The sequence below is a fragment of the Oreochromis aureus genome, linkage group 3, assembly GCF_013358895.1.
Source record: "Oreochromis aureus strain Israel breed Guangdong linkage group 3, ZZ_aureus, whole genome shotgun sequence".
Lineage (NCBI taxonomy): Eukaryota > Metazoa > Chordata > Actinopteri > Cichliformes > Cichlidae > Oreochromis > Oreochromis aureus.
The window spans coordinates 47,583,649-47,610,960 of NC_052944.1; the positions used below are offsets into that span (position 1 = coordinate 47,583,649).

General features: G+C 41.9%; 4 long non-coding RNA genes and 8 other non-coding genes across 12 annotated transcripts; all 12 read right to left on the minus strand.

Moving 5' to 3' along the window:
• Window positions 1-6,154: 6,154 nt before the first annotated feature.
• On the minus strand, window positions 6,155-6,236 carry trnas-gcu. Its single transcript has one exon. It is a non-coding gene; the product is annotated as a tRNA-Ser (tRNA).
• A 1,043-nt stretch (window positions 6,237-7,279) lies between these two features.
• Window positions 7,280-7,352, minus strand: trnaa-ugc. The gene has a single exon. It is a non-coding gene; the product is annotated as a tRNA-Ala (tRNA).
• Window positions 7,353-7,992: 640 nt separating this feature from the next.
• Window positions 7,993-8,074, minus strand: trnas-gcu. Its single transcript has one exon. It is a non-coding gene; the product is annotated as a tRNA-Ser (tRNA).
• Window positions 8,075-9,117: 1,043 nt separating this feature from the next.
• On the minus strand, window positions 9,118-9,190 carry trnaa-agc. Its single transcript has one exon. It is a non-coding gene; the product is annotated as a tRNA-Ala (tRNA).
• Window positions 9,191-9,664: 474 nt separating this feature from the next.
• Window positions 9,665-10,403, minus strand: LOC120435136. The gene is made up of 2 exons (XR_005609545.1): window positions 10,358-10,403; window positions 9,665-9,877 (listed from the first exon to the last, which is right to left on the minus strand). It is a non-coding gene; the product is annotated as an uncharacterized LOC120435136 (long non-coding RNA).
• A 3,139-nt stretch (window positions 10,404-13,542) lies between these two features.
• trnas-gcu lies at window positions 13,543-13,624 on the minus strand. The gene has a single exon. It is a non-coding gene; the product is annotated as a tRNA-Ser (tRNA).
• Window positions 13,625-15,367: 1,743 nt separating this feature from the next.
• Window positions 15,368-15,454, minus strand: trnas-gcu. The gene has a single exon. It is a non-coding gene; the product is annotated as a tRNA-Ser (tRNA).
• Window positions 15,455-17,041: 1,587 nt separating this feature from the next.
• LOC120435375 lies at window positions 17,042-17,779 on the minus strand. The gene is made up of 2 exons (XR_005609683.1): window positions 17,734-17,779; window positions 17,042-17,254 (listed from the first exon to the last, which is right to left on the minus strand). It is a non-coding gene; the product is annotated as an uncharacterized LOC120435375 (long non-coding RNA).
• Window positions 17,780-18,640: 861 nt separating this feature from the next.
• On the minus strand, window positions 18,641-19,857 carry LOC120438911. The gene is made up of 3 exons (XR_005612246.1): window positions 19,798-19,857; window positions 19,007-19,119; window positions 18,641-18,696 (listed from the first exon to the last, which is right to left on the minus strand). It is a non-coding gene; the product is annotated as an uncharacterized LOC120438911 (long non-coding RNA).
• Window positions 19,858-20,894: 1,037 nt separating this feature from the next.
• Window positions 20,895-20,976, minus strand: trnas-gcu. The gene has a single exon. It is a non-coding gene; the product is annotated as a tRNA-Ser (tRNA).
• A 1,586-nt stretch (window positions 20,977-22,562) lies between these two features.
• On the minus strand, window positions 22,563-23,441 carry LOC120438910. Its single transcript, XR_005612245.1, has 2 exons — window positions 23,258-23,441; window positions 22,563-22,775 (listed from the first exon to the last, which is right to left on the minus strand). It is a non-coding gene; the product is annotated as an uncharacterized LOC120438910 (long non-coding RNA).
• A 2,977-nt stretch (window positions 23,442-26,418) lies between these two features.
• Window positions 26,419-26,500, minus strand: trnas-gcu. The gene has a single exon. It is a non-coding gene; the product is annotated as a tRNA-Ser (tRNA).
• Window positions 26,501-27,312: the final 812 nt, after the last annotated feature.

Here is a 27,312-nt window from a genome sequence, read left to right on the forward strand (position 1 = left end):
GCTACGTAGAAAAGGATCCTGGTGTAGAAAGTAATATTAAATAAATTCTAACAACAGCTTATCAAGCTTAAACGTGCTGCTGTTGTTCAGCCGCTGGTTTCCTCTTTCTGGTGCAAAGTGGGCCAAAAACAAAGAAGAGACGGACTCGTGACAGAAAAGCCGATCAGCATTAAGCAGTTTCACGACTGAAGTAGCAGCAGGAAGGGGAGGGAGAGAGAGAGGCAGTTGCTCCATATATGGGTTGTTAAGCTTAACATGGGAACGCTTTACAAACATTCAGAGATGAACTTACACACTTGCTTTACTTCTCTCTGGAATAACTTCCTCGGAGATGAAATGCTCGTTTGGTAGCGAGGCTACAAATACACACAGCCGCTCTATCACGTGACACATACTGCTCCGACGTGCTACGGTTATGAGCCGAGTTACGCCGTGTGGCAAGTTTTGTGAGGTGTTTTTTTGATATTTAATGGATCAGATTACATTTTTTATTTCTCTCCGATATCCGATCCAGTAATTTAGGTCAGTATCGGACCGATACCGATACGTAATATCGGATCGGTCCATCTCTAGTCTTAATGCCTTCAAAGTCCAGCTGAAACCTGCTTTCATCCAAATTGTCCAGGATCAGAACAATCTTGGTTTTGGTATAATCCACTGAATCTTTGAGTTCAGACAGTGTGGGGTGAAATAAAGTCAGGACCTCGTGTAGGCTTTACTCATCCGTAATCAAATTCAGCTCTTTGAAAGAAAGGCTGAAAACAAAGTCAACATCCTGGTTTTCCTTCTCTTCGGCCCAGTCGACAATGAATTTCTGCACAAAAAATTATTTTCCAATTCCTTCAACACCCTCTGTCACAACTGTGAAGTCTGTCTTGGCCCGGCAGAGTGTCAACATTTGTTTAGGTTGATTATTTGTTGTTTTGATGATTGAGAGCTTTTCGACTTTTGTTCTGGTAGCCTGAACACATTTTCTACACTTGGCCTTTCCCTCTCTCCAGTGGTTATATGAAGCTCTGTGTAGATGCTGTTCAGGGAACTTGTGTTGTCACCATTACCTTCAGAGACGGAGGAAAATTTCTTTTTCATTGCTTCTTTTAGTTTCATCTTTACCTTCAAAAGTGGGATGTTATCTGTAACAATAAAATACAACATGTAAATATAAAAATTGCTCAGGTGATTAAAATCAGACTTTAGTTTGGTCATGGAAACAATTGGTAAATCCCCAAATCCCCAAAACAAGCGTCACTGTTTCACTGCTAGCAACAAAACCCCCCCCGAAAAGATTCAGAGCTGTGTCATTTTACAAGAAAATGACAAAAATCCAACAAGTGTTGACAGCCGAGTGTCAAAACACGTTACAGAGATTTTTGGATCATGACAAACAGAAGACTCGACACACACAGTGTTGCAGTACTGCAAGAATTTATTTAGAGTTTTCTGCACATTTTTATTTGCACACTTTCCAGCTGCCAGTTCTTGTTCAATTTGCCAGCTCTCCTGTCACGTCCACTGATCCTATTAAGTTAGGGCAGGCCTGATGAAATGATGGCAGCTGAGCCACAAAACAAAATTTTCAAATATTACCCTTGATATTACCAGCATTTTTTGCAGTAGCAGCAACAGCAGTGGTACAATCTACATAAACTTACTAGTATCTGGCTCTTTGTCTCTCTTGTGTTTTGGTATTTTCCACGATTTCCTCCCACACTCAGGACAAGAGTTGTCTGCTGGTGAATCAGGTTGGTTCAGGTTTGTGCTGAGACATAGTTTGCATGAGTGTTCACAAATGAGCTGGACTGGATCCCTCATAACATCCTTGAATCCTGGACATGTGGGTGGCTTCTCACTAACTGGTCTGAAAGGGGGACAACAGATTACACAGGATTTTAATTCTGTCTCTGTCTGTTCATGACCTGAAGTTATATGAGTAGTTAAGAAAATGAATGAAAATCATACAAACAATAAAACGACACCCGCACGACGTCAATTTAAAATGGTTGCAAGGATTTTGTGGTTATGTTTACTTGTTAGAGTTTTTGGATTTTGTGATTGCATAGAGCTTTTCTGTTAGCTGTTTTCATGCTTTAAATTTTGCCAGCTGCCTTTAAAACCCCAGAGAAGAAAAAGACAAACTCCTGCCAGAGTAAAGAGTTTCAGAAGCTCAGTTTTTGTATTTATGTGAAAACACAGATTTGATCTTGCTGTGTCAAAGATGAGGGTCTTTATCTCTCTTTTGATGTTAGACTTTGTATTATGTTAGTTTTTGATATCCAGTTTGCTTCTGTGACTTTATTTTATTTTCGGATTTATAGACTTTGTTTCATGGACTTTTCATGCCTCAAACAAAGGTAGTTTAAAGAATCATCTTTTGCCTGTTATGTGGAGTCTTGTACTTTAACCCAAAATATAACTATGTGGCAAATGTGGTCAGGACCTGAACATTCGGTCACTGCCTGCCAGAATCTCCCTCCTCATGTTTCTTTGCTTAAATGCTGGTTGCTGTTCTGGTGATTTTCGCTGTCATTTAGTTGCCACTTCATGAAGTCATCAATCAGACCCTGCCCCATGACAAGTAAAAACTCTCAACCGCTCTTGATCAGAATCTAAGACATATGGCTGCTGTGGGGGCTCCTGGCACTTGCCTATTAGTCTGACTTGCAAGTGTTTGCTTTATAAATCAGGACTTGGTGCCTGTGAATCCTCCTTATTGTGATCCCAGCTTTGTTTTGGAGAGGTGCTGGCTATTGCCCATGACAAACTGATCCCAGCCTCACAAAGACTCACAATCTCCTTGAGAGGCCAATATTTCTTTGTTTCTTTATAAGAATCTCTTTAGATGACTGAGTAATATCTTACAGTAACAAAGACTTTTTCCTGCCTCATCATCAGCCTCTGATTAATCCATCAGCAATTTAAGATATTTTCCCTTACAGAAGAAATTAGAATTACCTTCTTGTCTCCATTTCAAACCCAAGTGGCTCAAACTTGGATCTTTCAGTCAACGACATCTTACTGGGAGCTGCAGATCCTGAAGCATTTGACTGTGAACTAGGAAGTTGACATTGATGTAACCAATCAAAAAACACACTTTGATGAGTTATTTATTGTTAAACTCCAGACATGGGCATGTTCACAAATTCATTCTTGACCATTTCAGTGACCAGCAGTGACAGGACATTTCCATTATGTCCACTATGTCCATTATGTAAATTCCCATTAAACTGCTCAGTGCTGCATAGATTTAATGTCTAACCACAATGCCTTGACTCTGTGTGACTTCCATTCTGAAGCTCCACTTTCTGTAAGTTATACGCCAGGAACCTAATAAACTAAAAGACACCAACTCAACATAACTCATGTCATAAAATGCACAGAGAAAGAGAGGCATTTGGAATTTAAGGCCAGTCCAGGGTGTACTCCCAGCTATATGTAAACATTTGATAAAGTTTTTTGTTGATAAAGTTGCTGGTGTCAGGTCTCAAATCACTCTCCCTGCTCTGTTGTTTTTGACAACTTTAAGCCTGTTTGTCTGTTTACTTTGGTTGAAGTAGCTGCTTATTGTTAGTTTTTAGGTCGCTAAATGGATTAGCACCTCTCACCTTTCTGATCTTTTAAGTATGCACACTACGATCATACCTTTGCTGTAGCTGTGCTCAAACTGAGGAACAATCTGACCCTTCAAATTAGAACCACACCAACACTCACCATCATTAAAACTCATTTGAAAACTAATTTTTACTCTTTGAAATTTAAACCTGATTGACACTTTTTTTAATAATCTGTTTTCTCTGTTATGTTGTTTTATTGCTTTATTCATTTGGTTGTGCAGCACTTTGGTCAATGATTGTGGTTTAGAATTTTTTACGCACCCTTGGTTCTTGGTAGTAGAAAAAAAGTCTGTCCGACACATGAAAGACATTTTATGTTCTCGAGTACAAACTTTACACTTACCATTTTGATTTCTCATCCTTAAAGTGGAGAGAATACATCTTGGATCGATCACTCTTAATGGAGACACAGCTGGGATGTGCAACACTTTTCTGTGAACTAAAGCCCCATTTCCATTAGTACCTACTTATAATATACAGAGATCGGCCAGGCAAGCAAGTACAAACTTTACACTCACAATTTTGATTTCTGATCTCTAAAGATGGGCGGTTCCATCTTGGATCGATCACTCTTCATGGAGTCAGAGCTGGGACCCACGGACTCTGCAACAGTCTTCTGTAAGCTAAGAGGAAAGGTTGACTTATTTTTAGAGAGAAGCTGCTTACAAACTTAATGTACACATTTAATACAAACACTACAGGGAAAAAATCATTCAGCTGCACTGCAAACATAAGCTGTGGCCCAGATTTCACACTTCTAATATGCTGTAAGCAAAACACACAGCATACACATCACACATACAATACACAATAAACCACACCTACCTATAACTGCATCAGCAGTTCAGTTAAATGTATTTAGATATTTTACAACCCAAACACAGCATCATGTCTGAAAATCAATCAACATGCCACAATGATCCACTCAAAGCTCAGACCTCAACCTGACTGAAATTCTGTGGTGAGAAATTAAGAGAGGTGTGCTTAAATGAATGTTCACAAACCTCAATGAACTGAAGCAACACTGTAAAGAAAAGTGGACCAAGATTCCTCCACAATGATGTAGTAATCAACGATTATGTCGTCGAGTCATTAGTGCTGAAGGTGGTTCAGCAAGCTACTAAATCATTGGGTGTGGTTAGTGTTTCACTCCAATGATTTGGCTCAGTTTGAATAAATTAACAATGACACACTGTGTTTCTGTTCATCTGAAGTTGCAGTTCTCCAAATTTAATACTAGGTAAGAATCATTATTTACTATACCCTAATATGTAAAACTTTAGAACTGACAGATAAAACATGCAGAGAGTGTCCTCCATGGAAAAAAAGGTTCAAAACCAATGTCAAGAATATGAGCTGATGAAAGAGGTGGAGAGGTGTCATATGAGACAGGTCCTGTCATGAGAGAGTTTCTAAGTGAGACACTGAACCGGAAATTGAAAGGAGAGATCATCTTACTCCTATATAACCTTTGCATCCACTCACTAGGACACTTAGGATAGTAGGATACTTTAAAAAAAAACCCTCTAGGTGATATTTTTAGGACTCAGAAGTGCTGATACAGACAGCGTTTAACACATGTTAACACACCCACTTTCATATTAGCTTCTTCTTTGCTCGTACGTAACCATTTTTATCCCTTAACTAAACATAAACATCACCTTTGTGTCTCCATGGAGTTGACTCGAGTGTCCACAGATGAATTGCTCCTCATGGAGACAATGCTGGGAGCACTGCACTCAGCTCTGCTGAATTTCAACCTTAAAGAAAGAGATCTTTTTACTCATGTACAACACTGACAACTAGTCAGTTAATCATTCACGATCAAACAAATCTGATTGGTTTCCAAGCTGAGTAAAAGAAGATGACCTCTCCATCACTCCATGGAAACCAAGGGGAGTGTCTCACCTGACCACGTGGCTCTTTTTTACAATAATTTTAGCATATTTAATTAAGTTGTGCTAAAATAATCTGTTTAACTGTGTAGACTTGCAGGCCTTCAGGCAGGACGCAGTTGAAATTTGGTGTTTTTTAAGTTGACAGCATTTTGAGAACTCTGAACTTCACAATTACAGAAACATGAAAATTTTAAAGGGCAAAAAACTAGGCCACAGAATTTAATTGCGATGAATTAATTTGAAAAAATAATGCATTAAATTTTTTTTTACGCATTGAATCGCACTTTGCATTCCAAGCAGGGGGAAACTTTTGTCAGTGCACAATTTCCTGGTATAACGATTACACTGATGCACAAAGCTACAAAAATGGAAGAATCAGAAGAAAGCGTGTTGCTAGGACTGATCAGAGGCAAATTTCATTTCAAAAGCCACATACGTTCGTTTGGAGCACTGACTATTCTGGAAACAGAGTACCTTTCTGCTATTGTATTAGCAGAACATTCGCTTTAAAGTGACCTGTGCAACAAGACCACATGGTGAACTATAGGGAGTACTGAGCCAAAGACGAGCAGAGGCATTGCATCATACCTACCTACATTGGCAGACAATCTCACAAGATGCATTACGATAAGTAGAAAGAGCTCGCGACGAGGATGGGATTCGAACCCACGCGTGCAGAGCACAATGAATTAGCAGTCCATCGCCTTAACCTCTCGGCCACCTCATCTCCTTTACGCTGCTGTTTGCCAGTTGAATTGGGAATCTATTCTCTGAACATGCGGTCTAGATGGACAAAATGCGAGCTGATTGCTAGTGTATCGACGCAGGGAAATCTACCCCAGATCCCTGACGAGGGGCTGCGTAACACTTTGGTAGAAGCCTTGAGTGATGTGGGCTTCTTCTTTGAGCCTGTTCTTCTTGGGGGTTGCCAGAGTGGATCATCTGCCTCCATCTAACCCTGCCCCTAGCATTCTCCTCTGTCACAGTAACCCTCTTCATGTCCTCCTCTGCTAGATCCATGAACTTTCTCTTCCGTCTTTTTCTTTTCCTCCTGCCTAGCAGCTCCATATTTAACACCCTTTTTCCAGTATATCTTATATTCCTCCTCTGCACATTTCCAAAGCACCGCAGCCTTACCGCTCTAACGTTGTCTCCAAACCGCTCAACCCCAGCTGTCCCTCTGACATAGTCAATCCTAATCTTTTTCCATCCTGGACACTCCCAACATAAAAAGCTTACCATCTTCAACTCTGCCAACTCCATCTCGGCCTCCTGTCTTTTCCTCCGTGCCACAGTCATAAAACAATACATCAGAGGAGTTCTCACTACCGTCCTGTAAAGCTTGCCTTTCACACTTGCTGCTATCCTGGTGTCACAAATCACTCCTTAATGTGGTTTCCACCCACGTCTTCCCTCCAAAATACTCCTTCCCTTGTTAGCACATTAGCATTTCCACCCTGCTTCCCATCCTTTCCAGCTCAATCTCTCTGCCTTGCCAATTGGTACAAATCCCTTTCTCCATGCTTAGTGTCAAGGCTCACATTCAACTCACTATAAGGCTTTTCCTTTGCCATTGGTCTAGCACCCCTAGCATTCTTATTTACACGACAGCACTACTTTTTCTTTTCCTGCCTTTTCCTTTGAATGCTTCCCTGGAGTGATGACACAAAGCCTTGAAAAGTTGGTAAAGTCAGAAACATAATGAGACAAACCCAATGCATTGGCTACAGAGAAGGATCAAGGGCTCCTCTTGGATGTGCAAAGGGTCCCTGGAGAATGCGGGTATCGATCCCGCTACCTCTCGCATGCAAAGCGAGCGCTCTTCCATTTGAGCTAATTCCCCTTTGTCGTCTGGGGACTGTAGCTTCATTGTGCCATATGGACCTTTAACTCTGGAGGCTCTGAATGGGACGCCTCCCCTTCATGGTTTTCTGGCCATGCCAACTACAACAAGACCCCGTGGTAGAATCACAGTGCATACGAGACATTACGGACCAACTCAAGTCTGGGCCCTACACAGTATGCTGGGAGAGTGTCACTGTTTGTGGAAGCACCTTTCAGCTGCTTCTGGAGAAAAGAGATGTCAGACTGGACTGGGGGCGTTGCTGCGCCACTCTTTGCTGCCATTGGCCAGTATTGTGAAGGTAAGAGGGGAGACAATCACCTCAGATGGACAAACACTGATGAGGTTTAACGCCAGCATTAATCTAATAGCACCTGGTAGGTACTGAGAGGAGACGTTCAAATAAACATTTGCCAAAGGAAGCCACATACGTTCGTTTGGAGCAGTGACTATTCTGGAAACAGAGTACCTTTCTGCTATTGTATTAGCAGAACATTCTCTTTAAAGTGACCTGTGCAACAAGACCACATGGTGAACTATAGGGAGTACTGAGCCAAAGACGAGCAGAGGCATTGCATCATACCTACCTACATTGGCAGACAATCTCACAAGATGCATTAAGATAAGTAGTAAAAGCTCTCGACGAGGATGGGATTCGAACCCACGCATGCAGAGCACAATGGATTAGCAGTCCATCGCCTTAACCTCTCGGCCACCTCATCTGCTTTACGCTGCTGTTTGCCAGTTGAATTGGGAATCTATTCTCTGAACACGCGGTCTAGATGGACAAAATGCGAGCTGATTGCTAGTGTATCGACGCAGGGAAATCTACCCCAGATCCCTGACGAGGGGCTGCGTAACACTTTGGTAGAAGCCTTGAGTGATGTGGGCTTCTTCTTTGAGCCTGTTCTTCTTGGGGGTTGCCAGAGTGGATCATCTGCCTCCATCTAACCCTGCCCCTAGCATTCTCCTCTGTCACAGTAACCCTCTTCATGTCCTCCTCCGCTAGATCCATGAACTTTCTCTTCCGTCTTTTTCTTTTCCTCCTGCCTAGCAGCTCCATATTTAACACCCTTTTTCCAGTATATCTTATATTCCTCCTCTGCACATTTCCAAAGCACCGCAGCCTTACCGCTCTAACGTTGTCTCCAAACCGCTCAACCCCAGCTGTCCCTCTGACATAGTCAATCCTAATCTTTTTCCATCCTGGACACTCCCAACATAAAAAGCTTACCATCTTCAACTCTGCCAACTCCATCTCGGCCTCCTGTCTTTTCCTCCGTGCCACAGTCATAAAACAATACATCAGAGCAGTTCTCACTACCGTCCTCTAAAGCTTGCCTTTCACACTTGCTGCTATCCTGGTGTCACAAATCACTCCTTAATGTGGTTTCCACCCACGTCTTCCCTCCAAAATACTCCTTCCCTTGTTAGCACATTAGCATTTCCACCCTGCTGCCCATCCTTTCCAGCTCAATCTCTCTGCCTTGCCAATTGGTACAAATCCCTTTCTCCATGCTTAGTGTCAAGGCTCACATTCAACTCACTATAAGGCTTTTCCTTTGCCATTGGTCTAGCACCCCTAGCATTCTTATTTACACGACAGCACTACTTTTTCTTTTCCTGCCTTTTCCTTTGAATGCTTCTCTGGAGTGATGACACAAAGCCTTGAAAACTTGGTAAAGTCAGAAACATAATGAGACAAACCCAATGCATTGGCTACAGAGAAGGATCGAGGGCTCCTCTTGGATATGCAAAGGGTCCCTGGAGAATGCGGGTATCGATCCCGCTACCTCTCGCATGCTAAGCGAGCGCTCTTCCATTTGAGCTAATTCCCCTTTGTCGTCTGGGGACGGTAGCTTCATTGTGCCATATGGACCTTTAACTCTGGAGGCTCTGAATGGGACGCCTCCCCTTCATGGTTTTCTGGCCATGCCAACTACAACAAGACCCCGTGGTAGAATCACAGTGCATACGAGACATTACCCAGATAGCAAGGAAACATTTGAACAATGTTGAGTCAATATCAGGCGACGTCATTGAAGCAACGTTGAAGTGTGACGTTGACCCAACGTCACTCTTGCACCCATTTTTAACATTGAAACAACGTCAGGTTTTGATGTTGAATCAATGTTGAAACCTGACATTGATTCGACGTTATATTTTCGAATACTGTTGACATTGAAACAATGTCAGATTCTGATATTGAAACACTGTTGAGCTATGGTGTTAATTTTCCACCTCTTTTGCACAGTTGCTTTTTATTGAAAAAAAACAAACAAAAAAACCCAAAAAAGGTCAATAGACATGTATCATTTGCAAAATACTTTATTAAAAGACAAAGTTTCCTATTTACATTTCTATGTTTCACGTCACTTTTTATTATTTACTCCGGGATGGGGATGGATGATGTGTGTCCTGCGCGCCACCCGTACGATCTGGAGCATATCTGAGCCATTTCTGGACTGCTTGAGCAAAGACCAACTCAGACATAGAGTTCGCCCCTACCTGCTGCGCCAGGCCATCTAGGACAAAAATAGACACACACACAAAAAAACAAAGACAAAAAAAGGGAATTAGAGCACATGAATAAGCTCTTGTTAATTGTCTTCAGCAGGGAGAAAGTATGTAAACTCCTAGGCTGATAAACATGAAAGTCACCAGGCGGAAATCAGCAAACTGCTGCATTTGATTCCCAAAGAGCTATAAGCTGAAAATGTGATATGTCTTAGCATGGTGTGCCGTGTATCCTTTAAAAAAAAAAAAAAAAGAAAACATGGGGTCCTCGGGCTGTACAAAGTGTACAACCCGAGGACAAAACAAGCCGAAGACCAAAGACTCCATCTCCAGATTAACCGGACATGAAAGTCTTGTTATTAAGAAAGACAAAGTAATATAGCAAAAAAAAAAAAAACATAGGAAATGTGAAACACACCCAGCACATCAATTGATCCCTTTATTGTTCACTTTAGGCTCATAAAACTACAATAAACAGTAAAACTTACCAAATATGCATCTGCACAGCGCTGTCTCTTTAAATGCCCTTTTTTGCTTTGTCTGGTCCTTGGTTTTTTTTTTTCCCCTGCCCAGTTGAGTGCAGAGGCCAGCTCCTTTGTAATGGCATAAACCATTACACGGCGGACTCGCACCTCCAGTGTGGTCCAGCAGCACCAATCAACATAAAGCGTCTCACCTATAGACACATTTTAAGAGATGGAATTAGCGTGTCTCATGTCTTAAATGTGTATGCAAGTGCTTGTGTGTTTACTTCATGTAATTGATGATAGAAACATGTCATTTAGTTTTCCCTAAAGCCTAAAGCAGTACAATGTATTTCTATTCCCTTTTGTTGGATATTCATTTGTTAGTTCTTGTAACTGCTAAAAGTGTTTACTAGTTTTTGCCTGTCACATATATTTGTTATGTAAACTGTGAAATTCCAAGATTTTCAAACTTGCCTTGTAATAGTGGCCTCACAGTCTCTGGAATCTACAGGAAAAAAAAAAATAAAAAAATATCACAACAAGATGACATTCAGGAGTATAAATTGGGTTGTTTTTTTTTTTTAGATAAGAGTACAATGACATTGTGATGCAGCTTTAAAACTTTTTTAAAAGCATACCATCTATAGGGAAGACATCAGACTGCATGCTGGCGAGATCGCAAAGCTGTGTCGGTTTGTGCCGGAGTGGCGAAAGGTGCCGGAAGCTGGGTGTGGCATTATGATGGTTGCTATCAGTGGGCTGGGGGGCAGACTGGAGTGATGAGGGCTGTTTAGAAAAAGATAATTTTTTAAGTATTTAAGAATACAGACAACTTGTCAAAAAAAGTTTCCTCGTGTCAGACACAGATATGTACACAGACACTAGACAGTATTATATTACCTGGTATTTTCACTCGAGGGGCCTGGGGAAACCGTTTTTTTGTAGGCTGCTCATCCTCTGAGTCCGTATATGTGTACAGGGCATTTGGTCTAAAGAAAAGAAATTAAAAACGGTCTTAAGTAATTGTAAATATGCTTTTGGCATATTGTTTCCTAAAGTTAGTTTGATTTCTAACAACACACACAGGAAACAGAGACGTGCAAGAAGGTACAGTATACAATGAATTTTTGAAGTGCACAAGTGTACACGACTTTGCATTTTTAAAAAGTTTACAAACTTCCACTTTTTGGACTATATTATGTGGTGATATTGCAGTATGCAAGCACCACAGATATGTATAAAAGACAAGATCATAAATTCTTAACAATCAAAGATATGTTTGTGAATAAAAAGGTTTTACTTGTGCTTTCTTTTAAGACTGGTCCGGGTTTTCTTTTTCGGACTGAAGGTCTGACGTATCACAGCGTTCACGTGGATATCTCTGACGACTGCGTTCTGCTTCGTGAAATGTGCCTGGAAATACAAACACAATGTACGGCCAGACATACATTACGTGTGGACAAAAGGTGCAAACGCATAGAAAAATCAGCGGTTTCAAAAATACGCTGGTACGTGTGGACGTAGCCTTATTCATTATACAAGGCACAAACGGAAAGTCATGTACGCGTGCAACGTAAAGTTAGGTCAGCGTGCAACGTACAGTCACGTGGGCATGCCGTGTGAGCATTCAAACTGAGTCTAAAGTTTTCGTGTGCGAATTGAAGCGAGTGCTCTCCAATCATCAAAAGTAACAAAGTCATTGAACACGTTTATACAGTTAACTTTACGTTTATCAATCATATATCACAGATTTAGAATTTTTTTGTAGTACTAAGCAACTACAGAGCGAAAGTCTGGGTCAAGCGCCGACGGCAAGGCGACGGCAAGAACAAAGGAAACCTCGAAGCGTTAAAGCTAGCTTTGTAAGGGAATATAACGAAGAAATTATGAAACGAAAATGTTTTCTTTGTTGATATACTTTGTTCGCAGTGCAATTTATTTGTTGCCGGATTGTAAGAAGTAGACACAATTTCGGGCTACCACATTTTGTGGGAGCAACGTAAATAACAGTAAAAAACTTGTTAATGTACAACATTAACGAGTTTTTTACTGTTATTCAAATGCAAACATGGAAATAACGAGTAGGAAAAAAAAATCATTCATTCTTACCTTATACTAATCGTGGTGCAGGCCAGTGCAATGCATGAACTGATGCCTTCTCCGGTCAATTCCGCTGAGAGTAAATCAAATGTCCCGCTCTACTGTAGAAGACAATGAATACCTGGGGGGATGTACCAATGTGAGAGGGGTGCTGCGGAATAGTCCAAGTGATCGCTGCTTTAATTTCCCGGTCAACTATACATAAATTGCACGTAGACATGATTTTTTTAAAGCTGGTGAACTAGACCAAGTCATTGATAACAAATGAACAATAAATCTACTTTCTCTGGTACTTTATACCTGATCAGTTGCAGTGCAATTTAATGCTCAACTACAAATCGATTTTTGATGGTGACCGGGCCGAATGATCATCAACTATAAATAGATCGTTTTCTCGACGTTGTTGTTGTCACCTGGTCGACTATAAATAGATCAAATATCAATGACAAAAAAACAACGGTGAATCAACATCATTACAACGTCTCTATAGTAAGACCGTCGGTTTACCACAGTATTTCAATGTTGTTACAACATTGGCATTTCAACCCCGACCATATACGACGGTTCGGATGAAAAATCAACATAGATTCAATGTCGTCTTGCTATCTGGGTACGGACCAACTCAAGTCTGGGCCCTACACAGTATGCTGGGAGAGTGTCACTGTTTGTGGAAGCACCTTTCAGCTGCTTCTGGAGAAAAGAGATGTCAGACTGGACTGGGGGCGTTGCTGCGCCACTCTTTGCTGCCATTGGCCAGTATTGTGAAGGTAAGAGGGAGACAATCACCTCAGATGGACAAACACTGATGAGGTTTAACGCCAGCATTAATCTAATAGTACCTGATAGGTACTGAGAGGAGACGTGCAAATAAACATTTGCCAAAGGAAGCCACATACGTTCGTTTGGAGCACTGACTATTCTGGAAACAGAGTACCTTTCTGCTATTGTATTAGCAGAACATTCTCTTTAAAGTGACCTGTGCAACAAGACCACATGGTGAACTATAGGGAGTACTGAGCCAAAAGACGAGCAGAGGCATTGCATCATACCTACCTACATTGGCAGACAATCTCACAAGATGCATTAAGATAAGTAGTAAAAGCTCTCGACGAGGATGGGATTCGAACCCACGCGTGCAGAGCACAATGGATTAGCAGTCCATCGCCTTAACCACTCGGCCACCTCATCTCCATTACTCTGCTGTTTGCCAGTAGAATTGGGAATCTATTCTCTGAACATGTGGTCTAGAAGGACAAAATGCGAGCTGATTGCTAGTGTATCGACGCAGGGAAATCTACCCCAGATCCCTGACGAGGGGCTGCGTAACACTTTGGTAGAAGCCTTGAGTGATGTGGGCTTCTTCTTTGAGCCTGTTCTTCTTGGGGTTGCCAGAGTGGATCATCTGCCTCCATCTAACCCTGCCCTAGCATTCTCCTCTGTCACAGTAACCCTCTTCATGTCCTCCTCCGCTAGATCCATGAACTTTCTCTTCCGTCTTTTTCTTTTCCTCCTGCCTAGCAGCTCCATATTTAACACCCTTTTTCCAGTATATCTTATATTCCTCCTCTGCACATTTCCAAAGCACCGCAGCCTTACCGCTCTAACGTTGTCTCCAAACCGCTCAACCCCAGCTGTCCCTCTGACATAGTCAATCCTAATCTTTTTCCATCCTGGACACTCCCGACATAAAAGCTTACCATCTTCAACTCTGCCAACTCCATCTCGGCCTCCTGTCTTTTCCTCCGTGCCACAGTCATAAAACAATACATCAGAGCAGTTCTCACTACCGTCCTGTAAAGCTTGCCTTTCACACTTGCTGCTATCCTGGTGTCACAAATCACTCCTTAATGTGGTTTCCACCCACGTCTTCCCTCCAAAATACTCCTTCCCTTGTTAGCACATTAGCATTTCCACCCTGCTGCCCATCCTTTCCAGCTCAATCTCTCTGCCTTGCCAATTGGTACAAATCCTTTCTCCATGCTTAGTGTCAAGGCTCACATTCAACTCACTATAAGGCTTTTCCTTTGCCATTGGTCTAGCACCCTAGCATTCTTATTTACACGACAGCACTACTTTTTCTTTTCCTGCCTTTTCCTTTGAATGCTTCCCTGGAGTGATGACACAAAGCTTTGAAAAGTTGGTAAAGTCAGAAACGTAATGAGACAAACCCAATGCATTGGCTACAGAGAAGGATCGAGGGCTCCTCTTGGATGTGCAAAGGGTCCCTGGAGAATGCAGGTATCGATCCCGCTACCTCTCGCATGCTAAGCGAGCGCTCTTCCATTTGAGCTAATTCCCTTTGTCGCCTGGGGACTGTAGCTTCATTGTGCCATATGGACCTTTAACTCTGGAGGCTCTGAATGGGACGCCTCCCTTCATGGTTTTCTGGCCATGCCAACTACAACAAGACCCGTGGTAGAATCCAGTGCATACGAGACATTACGGACCAACTCAAGTCTGGGCCCTACACAGTATGCTGGGAGAGTGTCACTGTTTGTGGAAGCACCTTTCAGCTGCTTCTGGAGAAAAGAGATGTCAGACTGGACTGGGGGCGTTGCTGCGCCACTCTTTGCTGCCATTGGCCAGTATTGTGAAGGTAAGAGGGGAGACAATCACCTCAGATGGACAAACACTGATGAGGTTTAACGCCAGCATTAATCTAATAGTACCTGATAGGTACTGAGAGGAGACGTGCAAATAAACATTTGCCAAAGGAAGCCACATCGTTCGCTCGTTGGAGCACTGACTATTCTGGAAACAGAGTACCTTTCTGCTATTGTATTAGCAGAACATTCTCTTTAAAGTGACCTGTGCAACAAGACCACATGGTGAACTATAGGGAGTACTGAGCCAAAGACGAGCAGAGGCATTGCATCATACCTACCTACATTGGCAGACAATCTCACAAGATGCATTAAGATAAGTAGTAAAAGCTCTCTCGAGGATGGGATTCGAACCCACGCATGCAGAGCACAATGGATTAGCAGTCCATCGCCTTAACCTCTCGGCCACCTCATCTGCTTTACGCTGCTGTTTGCCAGTTGAATTGGGAATCTATTCTCTGAACACGCGGTCTAGATGGACAAAATGCGAGCTGATTGCTAGTGTATCGACGCAGGGAAATCTACCCCAGATCCCTGACGAGGGGCTGCGTAACACTTTGGTAGAAGCCTTGAGTGATGTGGGCTTCTTCTTTGAGCCTGTTCTTCTTGGGGTTGCCAGAGTGGATCATCTGCCTCCATCTAACCCTGCCCCTAGCATTCTCCTCTGTCACAGTAACCCTCTTCATGTCCTCCTCCGCTAGATCCATGAACTTTCTCTTCCGTCTTTTCTTTTCCTCCTGCCTAGCAGCTCCATATTTAACACCCTTTTTCCAGTATATCTTATATTCCTCCTCTGCACATTTCCAAACCACCGCAGCCTTTACCGCTCTAACGTTGTCTCCAAACCGCTCAACCCCAGCTGTCCCTCTGACATAGTCAATCCTAATCTTTTTCCATCCTGGACACTCCCAACATAAAAAGCTTACCATCTTCAACTCTGCCAACTCCATCTCGGCCTCCTGTCTTTTCCTCCGTGCCACAGTCATAAAACAATACATCAGAGCAGTTCTCACTACCGTCCTGTAAAGCTTGCCTTTCACACTTGCTGCTATCCTGGTGTCACAAATCACTCCTTAATGTGGTTTCCACCCACGTCTTCCCTCCAAAATACTCCTTCCCTTGTTAGCACATTAGCATTTCCACCCTGCTGCCCATCCTTTCCAGCTCAATCTCTCTGCCTTGCCAATTGGTACAAATCCTTTCTCCATGCTTAGTGTCAAGGCTCACATTCAACTCACTATAAGGCTTTTCCTTTGCCATTGGTCTAGCACCCCTAGCATTCTTATTTACACGACAGCACTACTTTTTTTCTTTTCCTGCCTTTTCCTTTGAATGCTTCTCTGGAGTGATGACACAAAGCCTTGAAAACTTGGTAAAGTCAGAAACATAATGAGACAAACCCAATGCATTGGCTACAGAGAAGGATCGAGGGCTCCTCTTGGATATGCAAAGGGTCCCTGGAGAATGCGGGTATCGATCCCGCTACCTCTCGCATGCTAAGCGAGCGCTCTTCCATTTGAGCTAATTCCCTTTGTCGTCTGGGGACGGTAGCTTCATTGTGCCATATGGACCTTTAACTCTGGAGGCTCTGAATGGGACGCCTCCCTTCATGGTTTTCTGGCCATGCCAACTACAACAAGACCCCGTGGTAGAATCACAGTGCATACGAGACATTACCCAGATAGCAAGGAAACATTTGAACAATGTTGAGTCAATATCAGGCGGCGTCATTGAAGCAAACGTTGAAGTGTGACATTGACCCAACGTCACTCTTGCACCCATTTTAACATTGAAACAACGTCAGGTTTTGATGTTGAATCAATGTTGAAACCTGACATTGATTCGACGTTATATTTTCGAATACTGTTGACATTGAAACAATGTCAGATTCTGATATTGAAACACTGTTGAGCTATGGTGTTAATTTTCCACCTCTTTTGCACAGTTGCTTTTTATTGAAAAAAAAACAAAAAAAAAAACCAAAAAGGTCAATAGACATGTATCATTTGCAAAATACTTTATTAAAAGACAAAGTTTCCTATTTACATTTCTATGTTTCACGTCACTTTTTATTATTTACTCCGGGATGGGGATGGATGATGTGTGTCCTGCGCGCCACCCGTACGATCTGGAGCATATCTGAGCCATTTCTGGACTGCTTGAGCAAAGACCAACTCAGACATAGAGTTCGCCCCTACCTGCTGCGCCAGGCCATCTAGGACAAAAATAGACACACACACAAAAAAAACAAAGACAAAAAAAAGGGAATTAGAGCACATGAATAAGCTCTTGTTAATTGTCTTCAGCAGGGAGAAAGTATGTAAACTCCTAGGCTGATAAACATGAAAGTCACCAGGCGGAAATCAGCAAACTGCTGCATTTGATTCCCAAAGAGCTATAAGCTGAAAATGTGATATGTCTTAGCATGGTGTGCCGTGTATCCTTTAAAAAAAAAAAAAAAAAAAATATAGTCCTCGGGCTGTACAAAGTGTACAACCCGAGGACAAAACAAGTCGAAGACCAAAGACTCCATCTCCAGATTAACCGGACATGAAAGTCTTGTTATTAAGAAAGACAAAGTAATATAGCAAAAAAAAAAAAAACATAGGAAATGTGAAACACACCCAGCACATCAATTGATCCCTTTATTGTTCACTTTAGGCTCATAAAACTACAATAAACAGTAAAACTTACCAAATATGCATCTGCACAGCGCTGTCTCTTTAAATGCCCTTTTTTGCTTTGTCTGGTCCTTGGTTTTTTTTTTCCCTGCCCAGTTGAGTGCAGAGGCCAGCTCCTTTGTAATGGCATAAACCATTACACGGCGGACTCGCACCTCCAGTGTGGTCCAGCAGCACCAATCAACGCAAAGCGTCTCACCTATAGACACATTTTAAGAGATGGAATTAGCGTGTCTCATGTCTTAAATGTGTATGCAAGTGCTTGTGTGTTTACTTCATGTAATTGATGATAGAAACATGTCATTTAGTTTTCCCTAAAGCCTAAAGCAGTACAATGTATTTCTATTCCCTTTTGTTGGATATTCATTTGTTAGTTCTTGTAACTGCTAAAAGTGTTTACTAGTTTTTGCCTGTCACATATATTTGTTATGTAAACTGTGAAATTCCAAGATTTTCAAACTTGCCTTGTAATAGTGGCCTCACAGTCTCTGGAATCTACAGGAAAAAAAAAAATAAAAAAATATCACAACAAGATGACATTCAGGAGTATAAATTGGGTTGTTTTTTTTTTTTAGATAAGAGTACAATGACATTGTGATGCAGCTTTAAAACTTTTTTAAAAGCATACCATCTATAGGGAAGACATCAGACTGCATGCTGGCGAGATCGCAAAGCTGTGTCGGTTTGTGCCGGAGTGGCGAAAGGTGCCGGAAGCTGGGTGTGGCATTATGATGGTTGCTATCAGTGGGCTGGGGGGCAGACTGGAGTGATGAGGGCTGTTTAGAAAAAGATAATTTTTAAGTATTTAAGAATACAGACAACTTGTCAAAAAAGTTTCCTTGTGTCAGACACAGATATGTACACAGACACTAGACAGTATTATATTACCTGGTATTTTCACTCGAGGGGCCTGGGGAAACCGTTTTTTGTAGGCTGCTCATCCTCTGAGTCCGTATATGTGTACAGGGCATTTGGTCTAAAGAAAAGAAATTAAAACGGTCTTAAGTAATTGTAAATATGCTTTTGGCATATTGTTTCCTAAAGTTAGTTTGATTTCTAACAACACACACAGGAAACAGAGACGTGCAAGAAGGTACAGTATACAATGAATTTTTGAAGTGCACAAGTGTACACGACTTTGCATTTTTAAAAAGTTTACAAACTTCCACTTTTTGGACTATATTATGTGGTGATATTGCAGTATGCATGCACCACAGATATGTATAAAAGACAAGATCATAAATTCTTAACAATCAAAGATATGTTTGTGAATAAAAAGGTTTTACTTGTGCTTTCTTTTAAGACTGGTCCGGGTTTTCTTTTTCGGACTGAAGGTCTGACGTATCACAGCGTTCACGTGGATATCTCTGACGACTGCGTTCTGCTTCGTGAAATGTGCCTGGAAATACAAACACAATGTACGGCCAGACATAAATTACGTGTGGACAAAAGGTGCAAACGCGCAGAAAAAATCAGCGGTTTCAAAAATACGCTGGTACGTGTGGACGTAGCCTTATTCATTATTCAAGGCACAAACGGAAAGTCATGTACGCGTGCAACGTAAAGTTAGGTCAGCGTGCAACGTACAGTCACGTGGGCATTCAAACTGAGTCTAAAGTTTTCGTGTGCGAATTGAAGCGAGTGCTCTCCAATCATCAAAAGTAACAAAGTCATTGAACACGTTTATACAGTTAACTTTACGTTTATCAATCATATATCACAGATTTAGAATTTTTTTGTAGTACTAAGCAACTACAGAGCGAAAGTCTGGGTCAAGCGCCGAGGCCACGGCAAGAACAAAGGAAACCTCGAAGCGTTAAAGCTAGCTTTGTAAGGAATATAACGAAGAAATTATGAAACGAAAATGTTTTCTTTGTTGATATACTTTGTTCGCAGTGCAATTTATTTGTTGCGGATTGTAAGAAGTAGACACAATTTGGGCTCCCACATTTTGTGGGAGTTAACGTAATAACAGTAAAAACTTGTTAATGTACAACATTAACGAGTTTTTTTTTTTTGTTATTCAAATGCAAACATGGAAATAACGAGTAGGAAAAAAAAAATCATTCATTCTTACCTTATACTAATCGTGGTGCAGGCCAGTGCAATGCATGAACTGATGCCTTCTCCGGTCAATTCCGCTGAGAGTAAATCAAATGTCCCGCTCTACTGTAGAAGACAATGAATACCTGGGGGGATGTACCAATGTGAGAGGGGTGCTGCGGAATAGTCCAAGTGATCGCTGCTTTAATTTCCCGGTCAACTATACATAAATTGCACGTAGACATGATTTTTTTAAAGCTGGTGAACTAGACCAAGTCATTGATAACAAATGAACAATAAATCTACTTTCTCTGGTACTTTATACCTGATCAGTTGCAGTGCAATTTAATGCTCAACTACAAATCGATTTTTGATGGTGACCGGAGCCGAATGATCATCAACTATAAATAGACGTTTTCTCGACGTTGTTGTTGTCACCTGGTCGACTATAAATAGATCAAATATCAATGACAAAAAAACAACGGTGAATCAACATCATTACAACGTCTCTATAGTAAGACCGTCGGTTTACCACAGTATTTCAATGTTGTTACAACATTGGCATTTCAACCCCGACCATATACGACGGTTCGGATGAAAAATCAACATAGATTCAATGTCGTCTTGCTATCTGGGTACGGACCAACTCAAGTCTGGGCCCTACACAGTATGCTGGGAGAGTGTCACTGTTTGTGGAAGCACCTTTCAGCTGCTTCTGGAGAAAAGAGATGTCAGACTGGACTGGGGGCGTTGCTGCGCCACTCTTTGCTGCCATTGGCCAGTATTGTGAAGGTAAGAGGGGAGACAATCACCTCAGATGGACAAACACTGATGAGGTTTAACGCCAGCATTAATCTAATAGTACCTGATAGGTACTGAGAGGAGACGTGCAAATAAACATTTGCCAAAGGAAGCCACATACGTTCGCTTGGAGAACTGACTATTCTGGAAACAGAGTACCTTTCTGCTATTGTATTAGCAGAACATTCTCTTTAAAGTGACCTGTGCAACAAGACCACATGGTGAACTATAGGGAGTACTGAGCCAAAGACGAGCAGAGGCATTGCATCATACCTACCTACATTGGCAGACAATCTCACAAGATGCATTAAGATAAGTAGTAAAAGCTCTCGACGAGGATGGGATTCGAACCCACGCATGCAGAGCACAATGGATTAGCAGTCCATCGCCTTAACCACTCGGCCACCTCATCTCCATTACTCTGCTGTTTGCCAGTAGAATTGGGAATCTATTCTCTGAACATGTGGTCTAGAAGGACAAAATGCGAGCTGATTGCTAGTGTATCGACGCAGGGAAATCTACCCCAGATCCCTGACGAGGGCTGCGTAACACTTTGGTAGAAGCCTTGAGTGATGTGGGCTTCTTCTTTGAGCCTGTTCTTCTTGGGGTTGCCAGAGTGGATCATCTGCCTCCATCTAACCCTGCCCCTAGCATTCTCCTCTGTCACAGTAACCCTCTTCATGTCCTCCTCCGCTAGATCCATGAACTTTCTCTTCCGTCTTTTTCTTTTCCTCCTGCCTAGCAGCTCCATATTTAACACCCTTTTTCCAGTATATCTTATATTCCTCCTCTGCACATTTCCAAAGCACCGCAGCCTTACCGCTCTAACGTTGTCTCCAAACCGCTCAACCCCAGCTGTCCCTCTGACATAGTCAATCCTAATCTTTTTCCATCCTGGACACTCCCAACATAAAAAGCTTACCATCTTCAACTCTGCCAACTCCATCTCGGCCTCCTGTCTTTTTCTCCGTGCCACAGTCATAAAACAATACATCAGAGCAGTTCTCACTACCGTCCTGTAAAGCTTGCCTTTCACACTTGCTGCTATCCTGGTGTCACAAATCACTCCTTAATGTGGTTTCCACCCACGTCTTCCCTCCAAAATACTCCTTCCCTTGTTAGCACATTAGCATTTCCACCCTGCTGCCCATCCTTTCCAGCTCAATCTCTCTGCCTTGCCAATTGGTACAAATCCTTTCTCCATGCTTAGTGTCAAGGCTCACATTCAACTCACTATAAGGCTTTTCCTTTGCCATTGGTCTAGCACCCCTAGCATTCTTATTTACACGACAGCACTACTTTTTCTTTTCCTGCCTTTTCCTTTGAATGCTTCTCTGGAGTGATGACACAAAGCCTTGAAAACTTGGTAAAGTCAGAAACATAATGAGACAAACCCAATGCATTGGCTACAGAGAAGGATCGAGGGCTCCTCTTGGATATGCAAAGGGTCCCTGGAGAATGCGGGTATCGATCCCGCTACCTCTCGCATGCTAAGCGAGCGCTCTTCCATTTGAGCTAATTCCCTTTGTCGCCTGGGGACGGTAGCTTCATTGTGCCATATGGACCTTTAACTCTGGAGGCTCTGAATGGGACGCCTCCCTTCATGGTTTTCTGGCCATGCCAACTACAACAAGACCCCGTGGTAGAATCACAGTGCATACGAGACATTACCCAGATAGCAAGGAAACATTTGAACAATGTTGAGTCAATATCAGGCGGCGCTCATTGAAGCAACGTTGAAGTGTGACGTTGACCCAACGTCACTCTTGCACCCATTTTTAACATTGAAACAACGTCAGGTTTTGATGTTGAATCAATGTTGAAACCTGACATTGATTCGACGTTATATTTTCGAATACTGTTGACATTGAAACAATGTCAGATTCTGATATTGAAACACTGTTGAGCTATGGTGTTAATTTTCCACCTCTTTTTTGCACAGTTGCTTTTTATTGAAAAAAAAAACAAAAAAATAGGTAAAAGGTCAATAGACATGTATCATTTGCAAAATACTTTATTAAAAGACAAAGTTTCCTATTTACATTTCTATGTTTCACGTCACTTTTTATTATTTACTCCGGGATGGGGATGGATGATGTGTGTCCTGCGCGCCACCCGTACGATCTGGAGCATATCTGAGCCATTTCTGGACTGCTTGAGCAAAGACCAACTCAGACATAGAGTTCGCCCCTACCTGCTGCGCCAGGCCATCTAGGACAAAAATAGACACACACACAAAAAAAAACAAGACAAAAAAAGGGAATTAGAGCACATGAATAAGCTCTTGTTAATTGTCTTCAGCAGGGAGAAAGTATGTAAACTCCTAGGCTGATAAACATGAAAGTCACCAGGCGGAAATCAGCAAACTGCTGCATTTGATTCCCAAAGAGCTATAAGCTGAAAATGTGATATGTCTTAGCATGGTGTGCCGTGTATCCTTTAAAAAAAAAAAAAAAAAAAAAGAAAACATGGGGTCCTCGGGCTGTACAAAGTGTACAACCCGAGGACAAAACTTCTCAAGACCAAAGACTCCATCTCCAGATTAACCGGACATGAAAGTGTTGTTATTAAGAAAGACAAAGTAATATAGCAAAAAAAAAAAAAAAGGAAATGTGAAACACACCCAGCACATCAATTGATCCCTTTATTGTTCACTTTAGGCTCATAAAACTACAATAAACAGTAAAACTTACCAAATATGCATCTGCACAGCGCTGTCTCTTTAAATGCCCTTTTTGCTTTGTCTGGTCCTTGGTTTTTCCCCTGCCCAGTTGAGTGCAGAGGCCAGCCTCCTTTGTAATGGCATAAACCATTACACGCGGCGGACTCGCACCTCCAGTGTGGTCCAGCAGCACCAATCAACGCAAAGCGTCTCACCTATAGACACATTTTAAGAGATGGAATTAGCGTGTCTCATGTCTTAAATGTGTATGCAAGTGCTTGTGTGTTTACTTCATGTAATTGATGATAGAAACATGTCATTTAGTTTTCCCTAAAGCCTAAAGCAGTACAATGTATTTCTATTCCCTTTTGTTGGATATTCATTTGTTAGTTCTTGTAACTGCTAAAAGTGTTTACTAGTTTTTGCCTGTCACATATATTTGTTATGTAAACTGTGAAATTCCAAGATTTTCAAACTTGCCTTGTAATAGTGGCCTCACAGTCTCTGGAATCTACAGGAAAAAAAAATAAAAAAAAAATATCACAACAAGATGACATTCAGGAGTATAAATTGGGTTGTTTTTTTTTTTTTTAGATAAGAGTACAATGACATTGTGATGCAGCTTTAAAACTTTTAAAAAAGCATACCATCTATAGGGAAGACATCAGACTGCATGCTGGCGAGATCGCAAAGCTGTGTCGGTTTGTGCGGAGTGGCGAAAGGTGCCGGAAGCTGGGTGTGGCATTATGATGGTTGCTATCAGTGGGCTGGGGGCAGACTGGAGTGATGAGGGCTGTTTAGAAAAGATAATTTTTAAGTATTTAAGAATACAGACAACTTGTCAAAAAAAGTTTCCTCGTGTCAGACACAGATATGTACACAGACACTAGACAGTATTATATTACCTGGTATTTTCACTCGAGGGGCCTGGGGAAACCGTTTTTTTGTAGGCTGCTCATCCTCTGAGTCCGTATATGTGTACAGGGCATTTGGTCTAAAGAAAAGAAATTAAAAACGGTCTTAAGTAATTGTAAATATGCTTTTGGCATATTGTTTCCTAAAGTTAGTTTGATTTCTAACAACACACACAGGAAACAGAGACGTGCAAGAAGGTACAGTATACAATGAATTTTTTTGAAGTGCACAAGTGTACACGACTTTGCATTTTTAAAAGTTTACAAACTTCCACTTTTTGACTATATTATGTGGTGATATTGCAGTATGCAAGCACCACAGATATGTATAAAAGACAAGATCATAAATTCTTAACAATCAAAGATATGTTTGTGAATAAAAAGGTTTTACTTGTGCTTTCTTTTAAGACTGGTCCGGGTTTTCTTTTTCGGACTGAAGGTCTGACGTATCACAGCGCTCACGTGGATATCTCTGACGACTGCGCTTTGCTTCGTGAAATGTGCCTGAAATACAAACACAATGTACGGCCAGACATACATTACGTGTGGACAAAAGGTGCAAACGCATAGAAAAATCAGCGGTTTCAAAAATACGCTGGTGCGTGTGGACGTAGCCTTATTCATTATACAAGGCACAAACGGAAAGTCATGTACGCTGCAGCGTAAAGTTAGGTCAGGTCAGCGTGCAACGTACAGTCACGTGGGCATGCCGCGTGAGCATTCAAACTGAGTCTAAAGTTTTCGTGTGCGAATTGAAGCGAGTGCTCTCCAATCATCAAAAGTAACAAAGTCATTGAACACGTTTATACAGTTAACTTTACGTTTATCAATCATATATCACAGATTTAGAATTTTTTGTAGTACTAAGCAACTACAGAGCTAAAGTCAGGTCAGCGCCCGACGGCAAGGCGACGGCAAGAACAAAGGAAACCTCGAGCGTTAAAGCTAGCTTTGTAAGGAATATAACGAAGAAATTATGAAAACGAAAATGTTTTCTTTGTTGATATACTTTGTTCGCAGTGCAATTTATTTGTTGCCGGATTGTAAGAAGTAGACACAATTTCGGGCTCGTAAATAACAGTAAAAAACTTGTTAATGTACAACATTAACGAGTTTTTTACTGTTATTCAAATGCAAACATGGAAATAACGAGTAGGAAAAAAAATCATTCATTCTTACCTTATACTAATCGTGGTGCAGGCCAGTGCAATGCATGAACTGATGCCTTCTCCGGTCAATTCCGCTGAGAGTAAATCAAATGTCCCGCTCTACTGTAGAAGACAATGAATACCTGGGGGATGTACCAATGTGAGAGGGTGCCTGCGGAATAGTCCAAGTGATCGCTGCTTTAATTTCCGGTCAACTATACATAAATTGCACGTAGACATGATTTTTTTTTAAAGCTGGTGAACTAGACCAAGTCATTGATAACAAATGAACAATAAATCTACTTTCTCTGGTACTTTATACCTGATCAGTTGCAGTGCAATTTAATGCTCAACTTGGTAAATCGATTTTTGATGGTGACCGGGCCGAATGATCATCAACTATAAATAGATCGTTTTCTCGACGTTGTTGTTGTCACCTGGTCGACTATAAATAGATCAAATATCAATGACAAAAAACAACGGTGAATCAACATCATTACAACGTCTCTATAGTAAGACCGTCGGTTTACCACAGTATTTCAATGTTGTTACAACATTGGCATTTCAACCCCACCATATCTGACGGTTCGGATGAAAAATCAACATAGATTCAATGTCGAATCTTGCTATCTGGGTACGGACCAACTCAAGTCTGGGCCCTACACAGTATGCTGGGAGAGTGTCACTGTTTGTGGAAGCACCTTTCAGCTGCTTCTGGAGAAAAGAGATGTCAGACTGGACTGGGGGCGTTGCTGCGCCACTCTTTGCTGCCATTGGCCAGTATTGTGAAGGTAAGAGGGGAGACAATCACCTCAGATGGACAAACACTGATGAGGTTTAACGCCAGCATTAATCTAATAGTACCTGATAGGTACTGAGAGGAGACGTGCAAATAAACATTTGCCAAAGGAAGCCACATACGCTCGCTTGGAGCACTGACTATTCTGGAAACAGAGTACCTTTCTGCTATTGTATTAGCAGAACATTCTCTTTAAAGTGACCTGTGCAACAAGACCACATGGTGAACTATAGGGAGTACTGAGCCAAAGACGAGCAGAGGCATTGCATCATACCTACCTACATTGGCAGACAATCTCACAAGATGCATTAAGATAAGTAGTAAAAGCTCTCGACGAGGATGGGATTCGAACCCACGCGTGCAGAGCACAATGGATTAGCAGTCCATCGCCTTAACCACTCGGCCACCTCATCTCCATTACTCTGCTGTTTGCCAGTAGAATTGGGAATCTATTCTCTGAACATGTGGTCTAGAAGGACAAAATGCGAGCTGATTGCTAGTGTATCGACGCAGGGAAATCTACCCCAGATCCCTGACGAGGGGCTGCGTAACACTTTGGTAGAAGCCTTGAGTGATGTGGGCTTCTTCTTTGAGCCTGTTCTTCTTGGGGGTTGCCAGAGTGGATCATCTGCCTCCATCTAACCCTGCCCCTAGCATTCTCCTCTGTCACAGTAACCCTCTTCATGTCCTCCTCCGCTAGATCCATGAACTTTCTCTTCCGTCTTTTTTCTTTTCCTCCTGCCTAGCAGCTCCATATTTAACACCCTTTTTCCAGTATATCTTATATTCCTCCTCTGCACATTTCCAAACCACCGCAGCCTTACCGCTCTAACGTTGTCTCCAAACCGCTCAACCCCAGCTGTCCCTCTGACATAGTCAATCCTAATCTTTTTCCATCCTGGACACTCCCAACATAAAAAGCTTACCATCTTCAACTCTGCCAACTCCATCTCGGCCTCCTGTCTTTTCCTCCGTGCCACAGTCATAAAACAATACATCAGAGCAGTTCTCACTACCGTCCTGTAAAGCTTGCCTTTCACACTTGCTGCTATCCTGGTGTCACAAATCACTCCTTAATGTGGTTTCCACCCACGTCTTCCCTCCAAAATACTCCTTCCCTTGTTAGCACATTCCCATTTCCACCCTGCTGCCCATCCTTTCCAGCTCAATCTCTCTGCCTTGCCAATTGGTACAAATCCCTTTCTCCATGCTTAGTGTCAAGGCT